General features: G+C 44.5%; 1 long non-coding RNA gene across 1 annotated transcript in view; it reads left to right on the top strand.

Moving 5' to 3' along the window:
* The first annotated feature begins 494 nt into the window (after nt 1–494).
* The window catches only part of LOC134298437 (uncharacterized), a 43,269-nt gene continuing 20,458 nt past the window's right edge, over nt 495–23,305 (top strand). The window contains exons 1-2 of the long non-coding RNA XR_010005527.1: nt 495–729; nt 4,135–4,300. This is a non-coding gene — a long non-coding RNA (uncharacterized LOC134298437). The remainder of the gene's footprint in view (nt 730–4,134; nt 4,301–23,305) is intronic.

Here is a 23,305-nt window from a genome sequence, read left to right as displayed (position 1 = left end):
TCCAAGAAGGTTGAAATGTTCTGCAACTGGTTTCTGGATATTTCCATTTCTAATGTCAGATTTATGTTCACGAACCCCCTTGGGTAGAGACTATTTTATTTGTCCAGTGTAGAATTCAGAGGGATATTGCTGACATAGGATGGCCAATATCACATTGGAAGAAGAACAATGTTCCTCTGATGTTGTGAGTTATGTCATTGGATCTCCTTAGAAAACCAGTTGTATCCTTCATCTAACTTGGAGCGTTGATGGCATATTTCATATTTGATCATTTGGATTTCTTTCTCTGTTGCCCTTCTCCCTTTAAACTGCTTTTAAACATTCCCATTTTAGCTTTCCTACTATCTTTGTGTCCAGATTACTTCAGTGGCTACAACCTGAGTTCAAAGTGCAAATTAACTCATGGGGGGCAGGTAGAGTCCTGCCTTTCCAATAGGCTCAGACAAAATCAGACTGCTACACCTCTCCCAAATAGCGTGCTCTTCCTCATTTGCACTCTTTCTTGCTGTATTCTGTGATGTGACTTCTTCACACAGTGGGAGAAAAGCAAAGCAGTGTTTGAGTAAATGAGCAGAGTAATGAGAAGAAGATTTGTATGAGCGTCAATTTTTAATGGCTGCATTGCAGTACTGCACCATAACTCCCTGTTCTGAAAACAAGAAACTTTCTTTTGACACAGCAAGCTTAAGTTTCCTTTGGTATACTTGCAATGGACTGCCATGGATGAAGGTATCCTGTCACTATATATGTTTTACTTGTCAGTAAGCCTCATTCTAAATGTAACATTTCTGAATCTTTTGCAATTGTTTAGAAAAGTTGTTCCCCCCTCCTTTTAAAAGAAATGTTGGCCCTGAGGTCCACCGGGGAAGCCTTTCTCACGGTCCCACCACCATCACAAGCACAGTTAGTGGGGACGAGGGAAAGGGCCTTCTCAGTGATAGCTTCCCGATTCTGGAATGCAGGGTCAGGTTTGTAATCCTTTTAATCTCAGTGTATGTTTTAACTGTCACATACCTTCATGTCCATCAGTGACACCCATAAAGTGTTTATGGTGTTTTTATGCTTTTATTATTGTATATTTTAAGGTGGAATTGGCTGTATGTTTACTATTACTACGTTGTGTTTCTTCTGTTGTAAGCCATCTTGAATCATTTTGAGAAGAGGGGATGAAATATAAATAGATTATTATTATTATTATTATTAATAATAATAATAATAATAATAATAATATGTTTAGCTTGGAAAAGACAAGATACAGAGGTGATATAACCAACCATCTTTAAATATCAGAAGAAATGTCATCTAAAAATGAAGTAAGCTTGTTTTCTGTTGCCCCAGAGAATATAAAATAAACAAATGAATTTAAATTCCAAGAGAAGAGATTCCTCTTTAGCATTGAGAAGAACCTCTTTAGTGAAGCTCTGGCAAAAAAAAAATGGCCAGCTATTAGCAGCACAATTTGATTGCTGCTCCTAGCGTTGTATGATTTTTTATTATCTTTAAGGGTATAAAGAAGGCTTCTACATGTGAAGGAACACAATCTCTGATACCCCGCCCCTCAAGGTCAGGAGTGGACTGGTGAGCTGTCCATTGTAGTTTTCAGGGGAGAGCTGTGCACCCTGGAAAATACAACATTTCCCACATTAACGCTGAAGAACTACAAAGATTCATTAAGATCAGTTAGACAAAAGCTTCCTCAAACAAAGATTTACAATATTATTGAAGGATAACAAGGATCCTTGCTGCACAAGGATGGAGAATGTCCTGCTCAGTTAGTGATGTATTATGCTTAAATAAGTACAAACATTTGGTTTTTTAAATGTCATATCTGCCATAAAAATAAAGTTAGATCTCTGCTAGAATTCATAGAAACCTTGATCTTGAGTCATTTGTTCTTGGTGAGATGTGATGCTTCCTATGAGAAAGGCATTCTCCCACCTGACAAATGTTTGCTGTCCTTGATTGGATAGAAATTATCTTTCTTGGCAGCTATACTGCTTTGTCATACAGCAATAAGCCAAAGAAGGATGTCAAAAACTATATTATTATCTAGTCTACTATTTAAACAGCTGCTTCTCTGAGAAGACTTAGCAGCATCAGCGGCATGGTCTACAATGGCATCACATCACAACCAAAAATAGCAGCTAATGTGCAATAATTTAGATGCTCTAAACAACAGGTACACCATCCAAACTCAGGATGGTGGCCAAATGTTTTCTAAGGACAGGCTGCAGCATAGATATATATATTCAATTTTATCATGTTCCAAGCTGTGAATTGCATCCAACCTGCTAGGAATTTAAAAGGTCAGGAATTTCAGTTCATTTTAAAGAAAATGGAATGCCAAATCAAAGTTTTGAACAGGCAGCCAAATGTCCTTTCTATTGAAAGAGAGGTATGTGTGCACTTACTCAGTTTTGCCTGTTTGCTCTCCTTTCTCATTTCCAGACAAGACTGGACTTTGCACACTTTGTTCTGCAAGAGAGCAGCTAGCCTATTAAAATTCCAGAAGCATAAGAAGGCAGGTTCGTTGCTTCAGGAATTGCTGTGTTAATGTTTTCTCAGTATATACACAGAGATTTACCATAAGCAACTTCCTAGATCTTAAAGCCTCCCATCCTCCTTTTGAAATGGAGTTGTTCCATTTAACCTTTATGTAGCACATCAAATTGTAAATCTCAGAATGACACTTGTATCCAAACCACACACAGCAGTGGGGCCATGGACTCAATTGACTTAAATAAAGAATCAAAGTGCTGTCCAAATCTAACCTGGAGCTGGATGACAATTTATCCCTTCCCAAACACATGTGTGAGGTGTCACAAAGCTAACCAGTCTTGAAATGTCTCAAAGTCACTCTCTCTCACCCCCCCTCTCTCTCTCTCACACACACACAAACACACACACACACACACAGGAAGCTTTACTTTGTAGGACTGTTGTTTTACAGGAGCATGGATTAGTATTTAAAGTAGAGCTAATCCATCAAAAGCAGCACTGCACCATTTGCTCTGCCTTCTTCTAATTATGACAGTGGTAGGTGATTAATAATACAGCATAATATGTCCTTCAAGAGACCTTTGCATGGTTGATAATTAAAAGGGAACTTTTCAGTCGTGAGCTGGTTTCTTTATCTACAGACTGACAACATGTCACTACTTTTTATGACACTGCTATATTGCTATTGAAGTAGCAGTGTGGATCCATAGCCCATTAAAACAAACAGGAAGTTAAGCCTTTTGAAAATAATTGTTTTTTAATACAAAGATTTACCCAAGCCATTCTGGGTTAAATTGCATGAAAAATCATAGAATCATAAATCATAGAGCCAAGAAGCAGGAAATTGGATTCAAAGCACTTCAAACAGATAGCTATTTAGCCTCTGCTTAAAAGCTTCCAAAGAAGGAGCCTCCACCACACTCCGCTGCAGAGAGTTCCAGTGCTGAACACCGCTCTCACAGTGAGGAAGTTCTTCCTAATGTTCGGGTGGGATCTCCTTTCCTGTAGTTTGAAACCATTGTTCGGTGTCCTAGTCTCCAGGGCAGCAGAAAACAAGCCTGCTCCCTTCTCCCTATGACTTCCCCTCACATATTTATACATGGCCATCATGTCTCCTCTCAGCCTTCTCTTCTGCAGGTTAAACATGCCCAGCTCTTTAAGCCACTCCTCATAGGGCTTGTTCTCCAGACCCTTGATCATTTTAGTCACCCTCCTCTGGATACTGTCCAGCTTGTCAACATCTCCCTTCAATTCTGGTGCCCTGAATTGGACAGTGTGATTCCAGGTGTGGTCTGACCAAAGCAGAATAGAAGGGTAGCATGACTTCCCTGGACAATGTGATGTGGCAGTTTAAAAAGCCAATGGGATTTATGCAGACCAAAATCCCATTGGCTTTTTAAGTTGCCGCATCACATTGTTGGCTCATGTTTAACTTGTTGTCCACAAGGAATCCAAGATCTTTTTCACACATACTGCTCTCGAGCCAGGTGTCCCCATTCTGTATCTTTGCATTTCATTTTTTCTGCCTAAGTGGAATACCTTGCATTTGCCCCTGTTGAACTTCCTTTTGTTAGTTTTGGCCAATCATCTCTCTAATCTGTTAAGATTGTTTTGAATTTTATTCCTGTCTTCTAGAGCATTACCTATCCCTCCCAGTTTGGTGTCATCTGCAAACTTGATGATCATGCCTTCTAACCCTTCATCTAAGTCATTAATAAAGATGTTGAACAGAACCGGGCCCAGGATGGAACCCTGTGGCACTCCACCCGTCACTTCTTTTCAGGATGACGAAGACGCATTGGTGAGCACCTTTTGTGTTTGTTCACTTAGCCAATTACAGATCCACCAAACCGTAATTTTGCCTAGCACACATTTAACTAGTTTGTTTTCCAGAAGATCATGGGGGATCTTGTCAAAGGCCTTACTGAAATCCAGATACGTTACATCTATGGCATTTCCTGTATCATCCCAGCTTGCAACTCTATTGAAAAATGAGATCAGATTAGTCAGGCATGAGTTGTTTTTAATAAATCCATGCTGACTATTAGCGATGACCGCATTCCTTTCTAAGTGCTTGCAGACCACATCCTCAATGTTTTCCAGAATCTTGCCTGGTATCGACATAAGGCTGACTGGACAGTAATTGTTTGGGTCGTCCTTTTTTCCCTTCTTGAAGATAGGGATCACATTTGCCCTCCTCCAATCCACTGGGACTTCGCCCGTTCTCCAAGAACTCTAAAAGATGATTGCCAGTGGTTCTGAAATAACTTCCTCTTGTTCCTTCAATACTCTTGGATGTAGATGATCCAGCCCTGGAGACTTGAATTCGTTTAGAGGGGCCAGGTGTTCCTGGATAACTTGTTATGGTAAATGCACAGCAGCCATTTTCTTTTACTCCAAAGTAAGTGCACACTGTTCTGATGTGGACTAGGGCAAACACATATGGGTTGAGGATATTTAAATGTTTCCTGTCTGGCCTTTGTACAAAAAATTGGGAGTGCTAGGTTTGGGGGGGGGATTCCATTGACATCAATGACTAATTTTCCACCAAGAAGTAAAAAGATTTTAGATTAAAATCAGTTGTTTTGAGAGCTTTAACATCCCACAATTTACATTGGTCCCAATAGATCAGTGGTTCTCAACCTGTGGGTCCCCAAGTGTTTTGGCTTACAATTTCCAGAAATCCCAGCCAGTTTATCAGCTCTTAGGATTTCTAGGAGTTGAAGGCCAAAACATCTGGGGACCCACAGGTTAAGAACCACTGCAGTAGATATTAAGGATTTACATACTTTCTTTATTGTAAAAGTTTATTTTATTCTAGAGTGAAATAAGGTGATCTTGAGTTTTGCATTATGTATTTAACAGAGTGTATAGCTTACCAAATGGAGGTTATAAAAATGTTTCAGTTACAACAAATAAAACAATAACAATTGTCACAGTCTGACCCCCTAAAAAATGACTAACCAACTTAAGGTAAGTTGTATCTACGTAGAAAACTGAAACATAGTGTTTATGCTAAAGTGATCTTATGGATGCATTCCTTGGGTTTTTCAATTTTTAAATTGCATCGATTAATTTTAATTATGTCAATTTATTGATGAGTCTGATGCCTGAAGTACCAACTCCAGTAACTAGGTGCCAGACTTCCTAAAATGCATAGGTTTGCAGCCGATCTATTTTGAAACCATGGGGAAGTAGATTGAGGCATAGAATGATAATGCTGCTCTGTCTGCAGTGCTACAGTGCAGCTCATCTGTGCCTTGATAAAGTGTAATACCTTGCATGATGATACAGTGGAAAGAACTTTCTTTCAGTCAGCTTTAAGGATGAATTATGACCATGGCATCGCTTAGATCAGGTGGAAAGATGTGCCTAATTCTAGCAAGGGTGTACATTTCTTGATGTTTTGGGCTTGGGGTTTTGGTTTAAGGTCTACTAGAACATGGAAATGCCAGTAAATGAGTTAATATGTGAATATGTTTGACACATGTATAATGTACAAAGTTCTGATGTCCTTTGGTAATCTCTACATATAAAAGCCAACGTATGTATGTATGTATGTATGTATGTATGTATGTTTGATCCACAAAGGTCTCTACATGGTTTGATGAATCTGGACCAAATATGAAACACATGCCTTCCACAGTCCAATTTGAAATACTGATGGGGTTTGGTGGGGAGACCTTATAGAGGATGATGGGATTTGGAGTCCAGACACACACAAAGAGCCATGCCAATCCCACACACAATGGATCTGGACCAAACTTGGTACACATACCCTTCAAGATTAAATTTTAAATACTGGTGGTTAGAAGGAGGCTTGATGGAAAATGATGGGAGCACAGGTACATAAGCTAGTAAATGATAGATACAATTTAAACTATATAAATGACATCTCAAAATCTAAAGCTTAAATTATGGATAGCCACTCTGTGGATAGCCAGTCCTTATTAAAAGCCAAATGAATAAAGAAACTTCAAGAACCCATCTGACATTTAAAAAGCAAAACAATAAAAGTCCTGCAAGTTTCCAGTGCTCGCAAAGCTGAATCACTTCTTAGAGGTTCACCAGATATGTCTGTGATTAAAAATAAAATCAAACTCTGAAAACCATAACGGAAATCTTCCTCAAGGGTGAAACTTGACAGATGCACATATTTGAGTTTTTGTAATATTAGGAAGCCAATTGTAAGACTAGAGAAATTCCCAGTTGTTGTAAATCTATAAAAAGTGTCAAGAGAAAGTTGTCCATTATGGTTTGCTGTGAAATCATTCAAGTGAAACTGGAAGGCTACAGGATTTTCATTACATTTGATATTTACAAGGGGATATCAATACCTGGCCTCCTCGGACAGTTGCCAAGGGCCCTATTTCACAGCAGAGCCATTCCTTAGTTAATTTTTGAATGCTTCCTCAGCCTCAAGCTGCAAGGTCCAGCTCCCATTTTAATTCCCCATAATACCCCACAATACTAAAATGACAGAGTTAAGGGTAGGTGCTACTAGGTAAGCGTGCCAGTACCTAATAATGGAGGGGATCCACTAGACATGTAGCCCTGGGGTTGCATTTTCCATACTCCTGCACTAGATATTTGTTTAGTCCCTCCTTCTTGCCGCAATCTTGTGCCAGCCTATTACATTACATACTTTCCTTTCCCTTTGCTACCAAATCTTCTGCAATGGCTTGAATGGCCATTGTAATATGATTTTCATTCAGGAAATGTTACCTTATCCCTAATAAACAGTTTAAATGTATTATCAATTATTAAAACCCCTTTCATGGCCTTTAAAACAGATATTCCACTTTGGATCTCAAATTGAGAGAAATTCAGTAAATAAATAAATAAAATTATTGTATTCAAAAATCCTGTCAAGTTTCACTTCTTTAATGAAAATATATTTGCTATTTCTAGATAGTATTTGAAACATGAACAGTGTCTGTGTTGACTATGAAATTATGGCCACCCCATAAATTTGATAGTATTTTCTTAGGCAGAGAATTCACAGAGGTGGTTTGCCATTACCCTACCAAGTATTAGCCATGCCTAACTTTGCTTAGCTAACCACACTTATTAATACAATCCATACTTAATATTACAGTATTGTCTCACTTATCCAACATAAACTGGCCGGCAGAACGTTGGATAAGCGAATATGTTGGATAATAAGGAGAGATTAAGGAGAAGCCTATTAAACATCAAATTAGGTCATGATTTTACAAATTAAGCACCAGAACATCATGTCTAACAATAAATTTGACAGAAAAAGTAGTTCAATATGCAGTAATGCTATGTAGTAATTACTGTATTTACAAATTTAGCACCAAAATATCATGATGTATTGAAAACATTGACTACAAAAATGCGTTGGATAATCCAGAACGTTGGATAAGCGAGTGTTGGATAAATGAGACTCTACTGTATTCCCCATTTGATAAGGAAGTTGGTTTGAAAGGCCTCTGCAGTTCAGTCTAGATGTTACTTTGTATGAGAGCTATTTCTTCAGGCCACAACTTTGTTTCATTTCCCATTGGTGGTCTTTGTCAGATAAGAAGCTGTGCGGCTGTGCCAGAGAGTCATGTCCTGAAGCTGAAAACAAGAACTCTGACCTTAGATTCTAGCTTTCAATGTAATGATATGGTACATCATTCCTTAACTGACCACATTGCGTATATTTAGGTGACAAAGAGCTTCAGCTGCCTTAGGCCATATGATGACAAGCAATACTGTTCTGTACACCTGTGTGAGTAGAAATAAAGACTCATGTGACAATTACAGGTGCTAGAAAATTTAATGGGATACTCACATGTTACTTAAGATCTTTATAATGTATGGTTACTCCAGAAAATAACTTTTCCCTTACAGATCTAGCAGGGGCAAGTCTATACAGGCCATAAATCTGGACTGGCCCTGAAGGTGGCCAAATATACTCAGCATAACCCATTGTGGCACCACATTGGCATCCACGTGGTCCAGCCAGGAAGAGACTCCAATAGTCCCACTAGACAAGGCATGGGCCAACTAAGGCCCAGGGGCCGGATGTGGCGCCCTGGATGCTTATTTCAGGCCCTCCTCATTTTCCCTGTCCTCTTGGAAGACAGGCAAACCAGCTTTCCATGTCCTAATGCCAAAAAGATGGGGGAGGAGGGCACATAGCAGCTGAGAGCCCTCTGCAGTGCTCTCAGCCACTGTGTGTCTTGCTTTCCCCCCAGCATAAGGACGGTACGAGCAGCCCCATCCTTACGCCAGGAGTATGGCTCAAGGAAGGCATGTGGTGGCTGACAGCCATCCGGACTACTCTCAGCCGCTGGCCTCCCTCTCTCCCAGCATAATGCCAAGAGGATAGTCTGAGGATCAGGAGAGGGGGATTGGGGGGGGGGGGAGAATCAGGGCAGTTGCCATGTGTCCTGCCTTCCTCCTGGCATAAGGAATGGGCGAGCAGCTGAAAGGACAACCTGAATGACCTGGGCCCTGCGCTACCCTGCCCCCTCTTGGCCCTGCCCTCTCCCGGGCCCTCCCCACCCAACATATGCCAGGCCCCCCTCCTTCCTTGCCCAGCCCTCCCGGTCGGGCCCACAATGTGGCCCCAAGGCAAAAAAGTTTGCCCATGCCTGCATTAGACCATCACAATACCCTCCATGTTGCTGCCACCACTCACAGCCAACCACAGAGCTGCATCTGAGATTCCGATTATCTCCTCTCCTTCTTGCTGATTATGGGAGAGCCTCTGCTGATTTCAGAATGGGATGCCCATGATGGCCAGGAGACTGTGGCAAGCTGCGAGCAATAGTGGTAGAGACATAGGCATAAATGCAAGAAAAAAGTGATGGCACTGGTATCCCATTGGGACAGTGGATCGAGCCCAATCAGACCGGATTCTGATGTCCAGAGTTTCTAGTAAACTGATTTGGCATTTTTTAGCTTTATCCTAATTTTTAAAAAATATTTTAGGAGAAGCTTTCCAATATATTATAAAAATATAATATTGTACAAAACAAAGAAATAGAAAAGAAAAAGAAAGAAGAGAGAAAACAAAACAAGAAAAAAACAGAAAGAGAGAGAAAAATATTTTACCTTGACTTTTGATATTTTAAATATAGTACACATCATATCAAATTATTTATCCAGCTAAAACACTATTCATGTACTTCATTAACTTAACCTAACCTACTACATAATTACCCAAACCTACAGTTAACATATTATTCTCTCTATTCCTCCCAGGAGAACTGGCTGATGCTTTTACTAGTCTGAAGTAAGAGCGCCTTTATCCAAGGCTTTTCATTTTGATGATTTCATCATGGCTAATTTTGATCCAGTGTTTAATGAAGGATGTACCGTGTTTCCCCGAAAATAAGACATCCCCATAAAATAAGACCTAGTAGAAATTTTAGGGGATTGTCTAATATAAGACACCCCCCAAAAGTAAGACCTAGGCGGCCCTTCCTCTCCTTCCCGGGTGGTGAAGGCTCTCTCTTTTGCCACCCAGGAAGGAGAGGAGGAGTCCCTTCCTCTCCTTCCCGGGCGGTGAAGGCTCTCTCTTTCGCCACCCAGGAAGGAGAGGAGGGGTCCCTTCCTCTCCTTCCCGGGCAGCGAAGGCGCTCTCTTTCGCCACCCGGGAAGGAGAGGAGGGGTCCCTTCCTCTCCTTCCCGGGCAGCGAAGGCTCTCTTTCCCTCCTTCTCCTGCACACCGCTGCCGTGGAGGAGGAGAAGAGAGTGAAGTAAGACCTCCCCGAAAAGTAAGACCTAGGGCGTCTTTAGAGCTAAAATAAAATAAAATAAGACTGTCTTATTTTAGGGGAAACACGGTAGTTATCAATCTGTTATATTTATTAGATTTTATTGTGTAGATTTTGTCTTTATTTATTTTGGTTGATGACCAGCAATAAAGGGAAAAATGTAGGATCAGTAAAATATAAAGTAATGTGTTAAAATACAATATTTGAACCAGAGTTAAACACAATGGTAAATATAAAATATTTATATTGTAATGATAAAAGCTAGCATAAAATGTTAATACTTTTAACATTAAGACAGCATCCTGCACCAAACAAGCTGTTTCTGTTGCACGACAACTACTTGGCTTTAATTTCAGAAAACTGATCAGCCATAAGGTTCCGTAATCAATGTAAAATACAGAAAGACTTTGCAATTCATGGCACATTTTTGATGAAGAATGCTTGTGTTTGCAAGCAGCCTTGCTCGAACATTTAATGATTCCTAGTGTTTGGGACCTCAACAGATACAGTGATCTGTGTTCAGGTTTCTTTGTTCAAGATTAAAACATATGTTGGGGCTATAGGATCAAACCCACGGGTCTGACATACCTTCTCATGCTCAGATTCATTATAGTGGATCGAATAAAGATGAGGCATATGCCTCACCAGAGTGTGTTATAAAATAGCTTATCAATAAATTTTGTTTTCTGGAAAACAAAACATATAAGAAGTTTCAAGGGAGTGCAGGTTGAATCAACAGAAAAGAGTTTAATCTTCCTTATGTACATCTGAACCCTGACCCTAATAACTGGGTTTTTTTTTGGTTTAAAACACACTTGGGGATTCAGTCTGCAAGTTTCTGCATCCCATCCGTTCGTATTCATGCTATATTATACAACAATGTAAGCATGGATTTGTGATATAGAGAATATATGTACCCCAATGGCGCAGCGGATTAAACCGCTGAACTGCTGAACTTGCTGAATGAACGGTTGGCAGTTCGAATCTGGGGAGAGGGGTGAGCTCCCACTGTTAGCCCCAGCTTCTGCCAACCTAGCAGTTTGAAAACATGCAAATGTGAGTAGATCAATAGGTACTGTTCCGGCGGAAAGGCAACAACGCTCCATGCAGTCATGCCAGCCACATGACCTTGAAGGTGTCAGCTCTTTGGCTTAGAAATGGAGATGAACAGCAACCTCCAGAGTTGGACATGACTAGACTTAATGTCAGGGGAAAACCTTTACCTTTTCTTTATCCATTAGTCTCCAGGCTATATAAAACATAAGCATGGGTTTTGTTATATGGCGAACATATGTACCAGAGCTATTTTTAAAATAAATATGCCCTTTTGCTTGTCCTCAGAAATCATGTGATTTGCATTATTTAGCAGTACAATTGCCTTAAGTACTATCTGGAAATTCAAATTTTAAAAAGGACAGTGGGCATCAATGGAGCAGCACAATCAATGGGTTAATTTGGATAGTTGCAAGCTTTCTGATGCAGCCAAGAGATTTTTTTTTCCTCTAGAAGCAATGTTTGTTCCAAAACATCTGGGGCTTGTTAATGGCATTCTGCTCCATTTAACTGCATACTTTTCCAAAACATTTACCTGGGAAACTCAAGGCATGTTGCAATTGCTTGCAATCTACTAAATTATGCACTTTAACTGCTATCTACTTTCCTTAATGAGGAAAGAGTGCTTAGGATTTTATTAGGTCATTTCCCTAGCCCTCCAGTTTTCTCATGATCATCTGCCGGTAGGTAGATGAAATATACATATACATATACATACTAGGCTTGCTCAAATAATTCGTTTTCCCCGTTTACCGTTATTGATTCGTTATTTTCGTTAGTTTTGAAGCAATATTGAACCTTGGTTGTCCACATGCCTGGATATCGCGGTTTAGAACCGCGATTGGCCGTTTTCCGTTATGGCGCCTTTTTTTTCGTTTTTAAAAAATGCTTTTGCAAATCACCTAAACTTGTTTAATGGCACTGGGGCAACCTAGCGTGTTGTTGGCACCTTGTGGCCAATCAGAGAGCACGTTAAACCAGGGGGAGGGGCTGGTAGGACGTCCTGAATGAAAAGAGGCTGCACTCAGCCTCGTGGCTCATTCGCACCGGGCTTCTGAAGAGGGTGGAAGGGAGTTTGGGCAGGCAGGCAGGGATAAACTTTGCTGCGTCACAGCCTCCTTGGCTGTTTTCTAGTGCTGAGCTAGGCTGAAGACCGGGAGAAAATTTTGGGTGGGTGAGTTTTGGAGGTGTGGGTAAACTGTTGGGTGTTGGGTGTTGGTTTTATACTTTTTTGCAAAGGGCCTGTGGGTGTTTTTTTCCTCACGAAATTGGCGTTTGCAATTTTCCCACACGGCCAGCAATGGTGATTTGGCCCTTGCCTCATGCAGGGCTGTTTTTCTCCGTGCCAGGGTCTCTGAATAAAAAGCCAACTTTGCCAAAAACAACTGCAGCTCCCATTAGTGCTTGGTAGAACTCAAAAACTCCTTTTTGGGAAAAAAGGGACCCACTTTTGGCCTCTCATTGCTCAAATAGGGCGGTCTCTCCGTGAAAGGGTCGCTTTCTGTGTGTTTCAAAAGCCAACTTTGCCAAAAACAACTGCAGCTCCCATTATTCCTTGGCAGAACTCCAAAAATCCTTTTTGGGGAAAAAGGGACCCAATTTTGGCCTCTCATTGCTCAAATAGGGCAGTCTCTCCGTGAAAGGGTTGCTTTCTGTGTGTTTCAAAAGCCAACATTGCCAAAAACAACTGCAGCTCCCATTAGTGCTTGGCAGAACTCAAAAAATCCTTTTTGGGGAAAAAGGGACCCACTTTTGGCCTCTCATTGCTCAAATAGGTCGGTCTCTCTGTGAAAGGGTCGCTTTCTGTGTGTTTCAAAAGCCAACTTTGCCAAAAACAACTGCAGCTCCCATTATTCCTTGGTAGAACTCCAAAAATCCTTTTTGGGGAAAAAGGGACCCACTTTTGGCCTCTCATTGCTCAAATAGGGCAGTCTCTCCGTGAAAGGGTCGCTTTCTGTGTGTTTCAAAAGCCAACTTTGCCAAAAACAACTGCAGCTCCCATTATTCCTTGGCAGAACTCCAAAAATCCTTTTTGGGGAAAAAGGGACCCACTTTTGGCCCCTCATTGCTCAAATAGGGCGGTCTCTCTGTGAAAGGGTCGCTTTCTGTGTGTTTCAAAAGCCAACTTTGCCAAAAACAACTGCAGCTCCCATTATTCCTTGGCACAACTCCAAAAATCCTTTTTGGGGAAAAAGGGACCCACTTTTGGCCTCTCATTGCTCAAATAGGGCGGTCTCTCTGTGAAAGGGTCGCTTTCTGTGTGTTTCAAAAGCCAACTTTGCCAAAAACAACTGCAGCTCCCATTATTCCTTGGTAGAACTCCAAAAATCCTTTTTGGGGAAAAAGGGACCCACTTTTGGCCTCTCATTGCTCAAATAGGGCGGTCTCTCTGTGAAAGGGTCGCTTTCTGTGTGTTTCAAAAGCAACTTTGCCAAAAACAACTGCAGCTCCCAGTATTCCTTGGTAGAACTCCAAAAATCCTTTTTGGGGAAAAAGGGACCCACTTTTGGCCTCTCATTGCTCAAATAGGGCGGTCTCTCCGTGAAAGGGTCGCTTTCTGTGTGTTTCAAAAGCCAACTTTGCCAAAAACAACTGCAGCTCCCATTATTCCTTGGTAGAACTCCAAAAATCCTTTTTGGGGAAAAAGGGACCCACTTTTGGCCTCTCATTGCTCAAATAGGGCGGTCTCTCCGTGAAAGGGTCGCTTTCTGTGTGTTTCAAAAGCCAACTTTGCCAAAAACAACTGCAGCTCCCATTATTCCTTGGTAGAACTCCAAAAATCCTTTTTGGGGAAAAAGGGACCCACTTTTGGCCTCTCATTGCTCAAATAGGGCGGTCTCTCCGTGAAAGGGTCGCTTTCTGTGTGTTTCAAAAGCCAACTTTGCCAAAAACAACTGCAGCTCCCATTATTCCTTGGTAGAACTCCAAAAATCCTTTTTGGGGAAAAAGGGACCCACTTTTGGCCTCTCATTGCTCAAATAGGGCGGTCTCTCCGTGAAAGGGTCGCTTTCTGTGTGTTTCAAAACCCAACTTTGCCAAAAACAACTGCAGCTCCCATTATTCCTTGGCAGAACTCCAAAAATCCTTTTTGGGGAAAAAGGGACCCAATTTTGGCCTCTCATTGCTCAAATAGGGCGGTCTCTCCGTGAAAGGGTTGCTTTCTGTGTGTTTCAAAAGCCAACTTTGCCAAAAACAACTGCAGCTCCCATTATTCCTTGGCACAACTCCAAAAATCCTTTTTGGGGAAAAAGGGACCCAATTTTGGCCTCTCATTGCTCAAATAGGGCGGTCTCTCCGTGAAAGGGTTGCTTTCTGTGTGTTTCAAAAGCCAACTTTGCCAAAAACAACTGCAGCTCCCATTATTCCTTGGCAGAACTCCAAAAATACTTTTTGGGGGAAAAGGGACCCAATTTTGGCCTCTCATTGCTCAAATAGGGCAGTCTCTCCGTGAAAGGGTTGCTTTCTGTGTGTTTCAAAAGCCAACATTGCCAAAAACAACTGCAGCTCCCATTATTCCTTGGCAGAACTCCAAAAATCCTTTTTGGGGAAAAAGGGACCCACTTTTGGCCTCTCATTGCTCAAATAGGGCGGTCTCTCTGTGAAAGGGTCGCTTTCTGTGTGTTTCAAAAGCCAACTTTGCCAAAAACAACTGCAGCTCCCATTATTCCTTGGCAGAACTCCAAAAATCCTTTTTGGGGAAAAAGGGACCCACTTTTGGCCTCTCATTGCTCAAATAGGGCGATCTCTCCGTGAAAGGGTCGCTTTCTGTGTGTTTCAAAAGCCAACTTTGCCAAAAACAACTGCAGCTCCCATTAGTGCTTGGCAGAACTCAAAAAAACCTTTTTGGGGAAAAAGGGACCCACTTTTGGCCTCTCATTGCTCAAATAGGGCGGTCTCTCTGTGAAAGGGTCGCTTTCTGTGTGTTTCAAAAGCCAACTTTGCCAAAAACAACTGCAGCTCCCATTATTCCTTGGTAGAACTCCAAAAATCCTTTTTGGGGAAAAAGGGACCCATTTTGGCCTCTCATTGCTCAAATAGGGCGGTCTCTCTGTGAAAGGGTCGCTTTCTGTGTGTTTCAAAAGCCAACTTTGCCAAAAACAACTGCAGCTCCCATTATTCCTTGGCAGAACTCCAAAAATCCTTTTTGGGGAAAAAGGGACCCACTTTTGGCCTCTCATTGCTCAAATAGGGCGGTCTCTCCGTGAAAGGGTCGCTTTCTGTGTGTTTCAAAAGCCAACTTTGCCAAAAACAACTGCAGCTCCCATTATTCCTTGGTAGAACTCCAAAAATCCTTTTTGGGGAAAAAGGGACCCACTTTTGGCCTCTCATTGCTCAAATAGGGCGGTCTCTCCGTGAAAGGGTCGCTTTCTGTGTGTTTCAAAAGCCAACTTTGCCAAAAACAACTGCAGCTCCCATAAGTGCTTGGCAGAACTCAAAAAATCCTTTTTGGGGAAAAAGGGACCCACTTTGGGCCTCTCATTGCTCAAATAGGGCGGTCTCTCCGTGAAAGGGTCGCTTTCTGTGTGTTTCAAAAGCCAACTTTGCCAAAAACAACTGCAGCTCCCTTTACTCCTTGGCAGAACTAGAAAGTACAGGTATCCCCTTGTAAAAAAATAAAATTAGCTAAAAAATACATAGACGGTTTTGCGGCAGTTAAGATACCCTTAATAACATAACACGTTGCCAATCAAGAAACAAGAAATATTTTTCAACACTTCCACGACACCTTTCCATCCCCCCATCTGTCTCCTGAAAACACTCCTGCTGTCATGAAACGTTCAGCTGTACGCGGGTCTGGGGGAGCAAGTCCTGATAGTGGTAAAGGCACAGCCAGGACACTGTGGGGGGCCAAAAAAGTAAGGGTGGGCCCCCTCCGTCTGGAACGCCGAACTATGGGAGTGGGTGGACTTGATGAAGAAGCCGGCTGTTCGCATGCAGAAAGTACACAGCCCTCCACACCGAGCCAGTTGTCTTATAGAGCTGAGACCACAGGACGATCAATGGAACATACAGGTTTAGCCGTCCTGGAACTACAGGTGGTGGATAGTGAGGATATAGATAACCCCACCCCTCCACCCGCTACTGACAGTGAGGAGGAGGTAGAGGAGGTTGTACTATCCAAACAAAAAATTTCTCAAGCTGACGAAAGGGTGCCCACGACTCCTATCTCAGTGGGCGTCCCCACAGTGGCTGTGGGGAGGCCTAGGTCTTATATTTGGGACCATTTCCATGTGCACTCTCAGAGTGCTACCTTGGCTGTTTGTAGGCACTGTGGGACAAATATCAGCAGAGGCAGAGACCTGAGACATCTTTCGACCTCGGGGTTGAGTTCTCACTTGAAGCGACACCATCCCTCCGTATCGGTACGAGGGGGAACTGCAAGCCCTTCCAGTGGCAGCATTAGCACACATAGTTCTCCTGGTGAAGATGGTGGAAGGCAGACACAGTCCACCTTGGAGGATTGGGCCATTCCATTACCCAGAAAGAAAACGGGGGAAACATTACTCACACCCCAGCAGATAACCCAAACTGTGGGAGAGATGATTGCCCTTGATCACCATCCCTTCCGCCTGGTAGAACAAGAAGGCTTCGTACGCCTTATGAAACGACTGTGCCCCCGATACAAAATCCCCTCCCATCACACCTTTTCCAGAAAAGTAATTCCCGGCTTGTACGAGGGCTGTAAGAAACAAATTTCACAGATGTTGCGTAGCGCCATGGGAGGACACATCCATTTTACCTCTGACATTTGGTCAAGCTTGGGAGGAGGCCATTCCTACCTCTCTCTCACAGCACATTGGTGGGAGAAGGAAGGCAGTATGGATACATCCCATCGTTGGGCACTCCTCGCGTTGGAGGTTGTTGATCGAGATCACAAGGCAGAGACCATCTGCAGCTCTCTGGAAAACATTATGGGGGAGTGGATGCAGTATAGGCCAGAAGAAATGAGGAGGGGCTTTATGGTGACTGACGCTGGGAAAAATATGATCAAAGCGGTTGAAAGTGCCGGGTTTCAGAATGTGTCCTGCATGGCCCACATGCTTCACAATACCGTCAAGGAAGGTTTAAAGAGCCCAGAAGAGCAGCCAGCCAGCAACGCAAACATCTCCCTGCTGATCGAGCGCTGTAGAAAGATTGCGGGCTACTTCCACAGGAGCTTCAAGGCAGCCCGGCAGCTGAGAGAGAGGCAGAGCCTTGAAGGCCTCCCGCAGCACAAGCTGCTCCAGGACGTCTCAACTCGGTGGAATTCAACCTTTAAAATGCTTGAACGCATGGTCGAGCAGCAGAAGGCGGTACACGGCATCTCGCTCACTTTGGTTGCGCCAGTTAGCAAACTTGTTCCAAATAAGCAAGAGTGGGACACCATCTCCCAGCTAGTAGACATACTAAAGCCATTCAAACATGCCACTGACACCCTTTCGGACTCTAAAGCCCTTCTTAGCCAGGCAGTGCCCATGGTCTTGAGGCTAAGGAGGCACCTAGAAAGGCTTGGGGCCGGTCGAACAATGGACTCCCTGGCTGGACCGCTGACACCGCCGGCCCAGGAGGTGGTGAGGAGGTTGTCCTTTGCTGTACGGAAACGCCTAGAGCCACTTCTTTCCAGCAAAGTCCATATGCTGGCGGCCTTGTGTGATCCCCGGCTAAAGTACAACGTCTGCCCAAAAGACTTTACCGTGTGGAAGGCCCAACTAGTTAACCTTGTAAGGGAGGTCTTTGCTGCCAGGGTGGAGGAAACGGCCACAGCGGCCCCTCTTCCGGAAATGCCTGTAACCCCCAGCACTAGCGCTAGTGGCGAGACAGAAAGTCCCGCGGAGCCGGGAGGTGTTTGCCGAAGGGATACGGATCTCCAGCAGCGACCAGGAAACGTATTTTTTGCAGAGACGGTGGCCATACTAGCCTGCTCTGAAGAATCCTCTTTGCTGGCTTCTGCTCAAAAGGTAGACTCGGCCGAATGCTCGGTCAACAGGTACTTTGAGGAGCCTCCTGAGATAATCTCTTGTGATCCATTGGCCTATTGGGCTTCACGCGAACACATGTGGCCGGACCTGTCACACGTAGCCCGCCAGTTCCTCAGCTGTCCTCCCACGAGCGTGCAGAGCGAAAGGGTCTTCAGCCTAGCGGGAGATGTAGTCACGCCCCACCGCAGCTTGCTGGACCCGCAAACAGTTGAGAAACTGGTTTTCCTGAAGGCCAACTTTCCCGTGTTGAATTTCCCAGATTTGGATTTTGACACCGACGGCTCTTAGAACAATAGTTCTCCTTTAATCAGCTCTGCTTCAGAGTAACTTTGGCTAATTTGGTGGGTGGCCAGGGGTGGGGTTGCCCCTTTGGACTCTGTCAAACAACTCTCTCCTCTAACCTACAATGCTTTCCTCTCTCTTTTCCCTTCCTTTCTCGTCTTTATCATCACTCACCGTTGCCCACTGTTGTTTTCGGGTTCATCAATCACAAGGCGCTGTTTCCCGAATCATTGAATCATGGAACCATAGAAAAGTAGAGTTGGAATAGAACTCATGGGCCATCGAGTTCTCCCCCAACAGACACGCAGGAAGTTTCATTCAAAGCATTCCCGACAGATGGCCATCGAGCCTATGCTAAAAAGCTTCAAAAGAAGGAGGCCCCAACACAGTCCGGGGGAGACAGTTCCACTCCAGAACACTCTTCACAGTCAGGAAGTTCTTCCTGATGTTCCAGTGGAATCACCATTCCACTTGTTGGAACACACTGCTCCGTCCTGTAGTCTTCTGGTCAGCAGAAAATAAGCTTGCTTCCTCCTCCCTATGACTACCCCTCACATATTTGTACATTGCTAACATTTCTCCTCTCAGCCTTCTCTTCTGCAGGCCAAACAATGATTACCAGCTAATAAAGCCTGTACTCATACTGCTTGATCAGACCCTTTTTCATTGTAGTCGGAATCCTCTATACACTTTCAAGCTTGAACGCATCTCCATTTATCTGCGTTGCGCAAAGTTGGACATATTATTCCAGGTGCGGTCTGACCACGGCAGAGTAGAGTGGGAACAGGACTGCCTTGGATCTAGACGACGATATTCCCCAGTTTATGCATGCCTAAAGCCCATTGGATATTTGATCTGCCACAAACCATAGTAGGCTCATTGTTATGTTGTTGTCCACGAGGACTCACAGACAGTTTTCTCACACACTGCTGTGAAGGTAGGCGTCCAAAGAAATGTCGCTTGGATTTACATTATGTTTAACAAAGTGAAGTTTCTTTCATATGTCCCTGTAGAACTTAATAAAGTTACTTTTGGTCCATCTCTGTAGTCTGAAGTCACAAAGTTTTTTCTCTCCCTCAATAGTGACGCTCTAGAGGTAGAAGGATTTTTGGTAAGAAATTACTCCATGAAATCCTAGGTAGGATATGCATCCTCTTTGGGTTCATTACGGATTTCGTTCAATTCAATTTTTTAATTTTTTTGGGTTCAAACATTACTTCCCTCATGAGCCATGAATTTTTGGACTTCTCCAGATCCTAAGAGTTCCTGTACAGAAAGAGCAGTGATATATTTGATGAGGATACTTCGGATATTCATTTAAGGTGAAGGAATACGCCAGAGTCATTTTTTTTTTGATATATCTGTCCATCTGAACGTTTGAGGACGCGTTTTGCCACGGGGATTAATACAACACCTAGACTTTGGCCACTGGCCAGCACTTCTCTAAAGTTTCATCTTTCACTGTCCCATCGGCTTGAGCAGTTAGGGTCGACGCAGTGGCCGCGGTACGGCCGCCTTTGGTCCCCCTTTCCCTCCTGCCGCGCACGCGGGCGGTGGCGTTTGCCCGTCAGGGCGTGTGCCTTTGCGGCTGATAGTGACCTCTGGGCGCAGGTTCCATCGAGTGCGAACCACATTTTGCTGGCTTGTTGGTATAACTCAGAGGGTCGAATCGTCAAAGTCAGAGGAACACCATCAAATTTGGACTAATTTCTGAAAATGTAAACCTTGGGTCCCATCACCTTGAAAGGCTGTGATTGACGCTGTTGCTGCGGAACGGCCGCCTTTGGTCCCCCTTTCCCTCCTGCCGCGCACGCGGGCGGTGGCGTTTGCCCGTCAGGGCGTGTGCCTTTGCGGCTGATAGTGACCTCTGGGCGCAGGTTCCGTCGAGTGCGAACCACATTTTGCTGGCTTGTTGGTATAACTCAGAGGGTCGAATCGTCAAAGACAGTGGAACACCATTAAATTTGGACTATTTTCTCAGAATGTAAACCTTGGGTCCCATCACCCTGAAAGGCTGTGATTGACGCTGTTACTGCGGAACGGCTGCCTTTGGTCCCCCTTTCCCTCCTGCCGCGCACGCGGGCGGTGGCGTTTGCCCGTCAGGGCGTGTGCCTTTGCGGCTGATAGTGACCTCTGGGCGCAGGTTCTGTGGCGTGGGAACTTCAATTTGCTGGCTTGTTGGCAGGGGCAATAGAAGAGGGTGTAATCACCGCACCGCAGCAGGACACCTCGGCCTTGTCCACCTCTTTTTAACATTTTCTTCTTCCACTTTCCAAACGCCTTTAAAGGCAGTGGTACTCGACGCTGTGGCCGCGGGACGGCCGCCTTTGGTCCCCCTTTCCCTCCTGCCGCGCACGCGGGCGGTGGCGTTTGCCCGTCAGGGCGTGTGCCTTTGCGGCTGATAGTGACCTCTGGGCGCATGTCCTCTGGCTACGGAAGTGCTTCTTGCTGCCTTGTTGGCAGCGACGATAGAAGAGGGTGGAATCACCGCACCGCTGAAAGCGGGACACCTCGGCCTTGTCCACCACTTTTCTAAATTTTCTTCTTCCACTGTCCCATCACCTTGTGAGGCGGTTGTCGACGCTGTTGCCGAGGGACAGACGCCTAAGGTTCCCCTCGCCCTCTGTCCGCGCCCGAGGACGGTGCCCTTTGCCTGTCAGGGCGTGTGCCTTTGCGGCTGCTAGTGACCCTTGGGCGCTGGTTCTGTTTATTGGTAGGACGATAGAAGAGGGTGGAATCTCACCGCAGAAAGTCTTACACTCTGAAGTAAGACTTGTAGTCTTCAACTATCTATGGAGAACTCTCGGACAGATTCAGAAAAGAAATTCCTGTAGGACATCAACGGCGTCACTTCCTTCAAGTCCATGCCATCCTGATGCTATGCCTGTAAGATCACTACCTCCTTGAATCGGACGGGCAATAAAACATGGAGGATGGACCAGTTGGATCTTCTAACACTCCCAGGCTGTGATGACTCATGGGCCTTGTAGTCCTGCTCATGACATTGTGATGCCTGATGAAGAAGAAAACTTGGGTTTTTTACCTTCCCAGTCAGAACTGGAATCTTCTCAGCCAGATCTTTCCCAGGCAGATCTGGGAACCTTGCACCTGCAAGAAAGTTGTGTCCCAGAAGTATGTCAAACAAACCCTGAACCTACATCTCCTGTGTTCTCTCGCCATGAGTTTTGTAAACAACAGAGGAGTTTGGAAGCAGCTTCGCGCAGGAGTGCTAGAATAGCAGCTAAGAATTTAGCCAATTAAGCCTGCTTTTCGTGAGAATCTTTAAGGAGTCAAACATCTGGTCTCAGAGTTTAGCTTTCGTTTCTGGTTCCCAGAGAACTGCTTCGGCGGGAAAGTTAGACTCTATATAGGTGTTTTACCCGCGAAGTAACTTCGCGGAGTCAATTCGTCAGCCTCCGGAGCGAGTTGTGTCTGGACAGCGCGCTCCGTTTCAAGCCTCGTCCCTGCTCAAGCCTTGTCCTGGTTTCCAGCCTTCGCTCCTGTTTCCCAGCCTTTGTTTACCTACGGACCTTGCCTTGTTTCCCAGGACTAAACCTTGCCTTGTTTCACGGATTTTACCAAGTTATTCCACGAACCTTGTTCTTGTTCCTCGTTACCTTGTTCCACGATTCAAGCCTTGTTTCAAGTATCAAGTTATTTCCTAGCCTTGCTCAAGTTCATGGACTAAAGGACCTTGTCATCTCCCCTCACTTTGCTTGGCAAAGTGAGTGTTTCGGTTATTGGATTACAACTTTGGACCTTAATATTTCATATTGGACATTGCCTTTTTGGACTAATTTTGACCTTTCCTGAAAGGTCTACTTCTGGACTATTTCCTATATTTGATTTTATTAACTTTATATATTTCCTTAATAAAGATATTAGATAGATTCTGGCCTCTGTGTATGGTTATTGGTGCCTTTGCTGCCTGGGTCGTGACAGTTTGACTCCGCCACCCTAAGCACCAATTAACCTCGGCCAGTATGTCTACCGGAGCCGGACCTGGACCGGGCGGCCAGCCGATTACCTACACCATCGACAAGGATGAGGTGGACCGAATCCGTGATAAGCTCAATGCACAGGATGGGGAAATAAAGGGTTTGAAGGAACGCGGAATCCGTCTTCCGGCCATGGCGTTGCCAACCAAGTTTACTGGAGAAGCTTCTAAGGTTCATGTTTTCCGTCGCCAATGTCAAGCTTATCTAGAGGCCCGTGCTGCCGAGTTTCCCCAAGAAGACATCAAAGTGGCGTGGGTTTACAGTCTTCTAGACGGGCCAGCGGCCAACTGGGCGACGGCACTGTTCGACCAAGCCTCTCCACACCTAAGATCAGCGCAACGCTTCTTGGACCACCTTAAGGAGACTTGGGGAATCGAGGACAATTTGGAGGCAGCCGGTCACAAACTCCGCCACCTCTTCCAAGGAGACAGACCCATGTCTCAGTACATAGCCGAGTTCCGAGTGCTGGCCCACAACACCGGCTGGAATGATGTAGCCCTCAGAGGACAATTCCGGGAGGGTCTCAACATCGAAATGCTGGAGGAAATCTCCAAGGTGGATCCTCCCCAGACCCTCGAGGCACTCATTGATCAATGTTTACGGGCTGAAGTCATGATTGCTAACAGGAAACAGTGGGTTCGAGGCCAGGGCGGTAGAGCTGGGGCAAAACCCCCCGCTCCCGCCAGCGTTCAGCCGCGTCCAGTGTGGAGAGCCCCACCACCAACCCCATACCCCAGAGGAAGCGAGGAGATGCCGATGCAGTTGGGCAACGTGCGTC

This window comes from Anolis carolinensis, chromosome 4 (assembly GCF_035594765.1).
Source record: "Anolis carolinensis isolate JA03-04 chromosome 4, rAnoCar3.1.pri, whole genome shotgun sequence".
Taxonomy (NCBI): Eukaryota; Metazoa; Chordata; class Lepidosauria; order Squamata; family Dactyloidae; genus Anolis; species Anolis carolinensis.
This window is presented reverse-complemented; position numbering and strand designations above follow the sequence as displayed.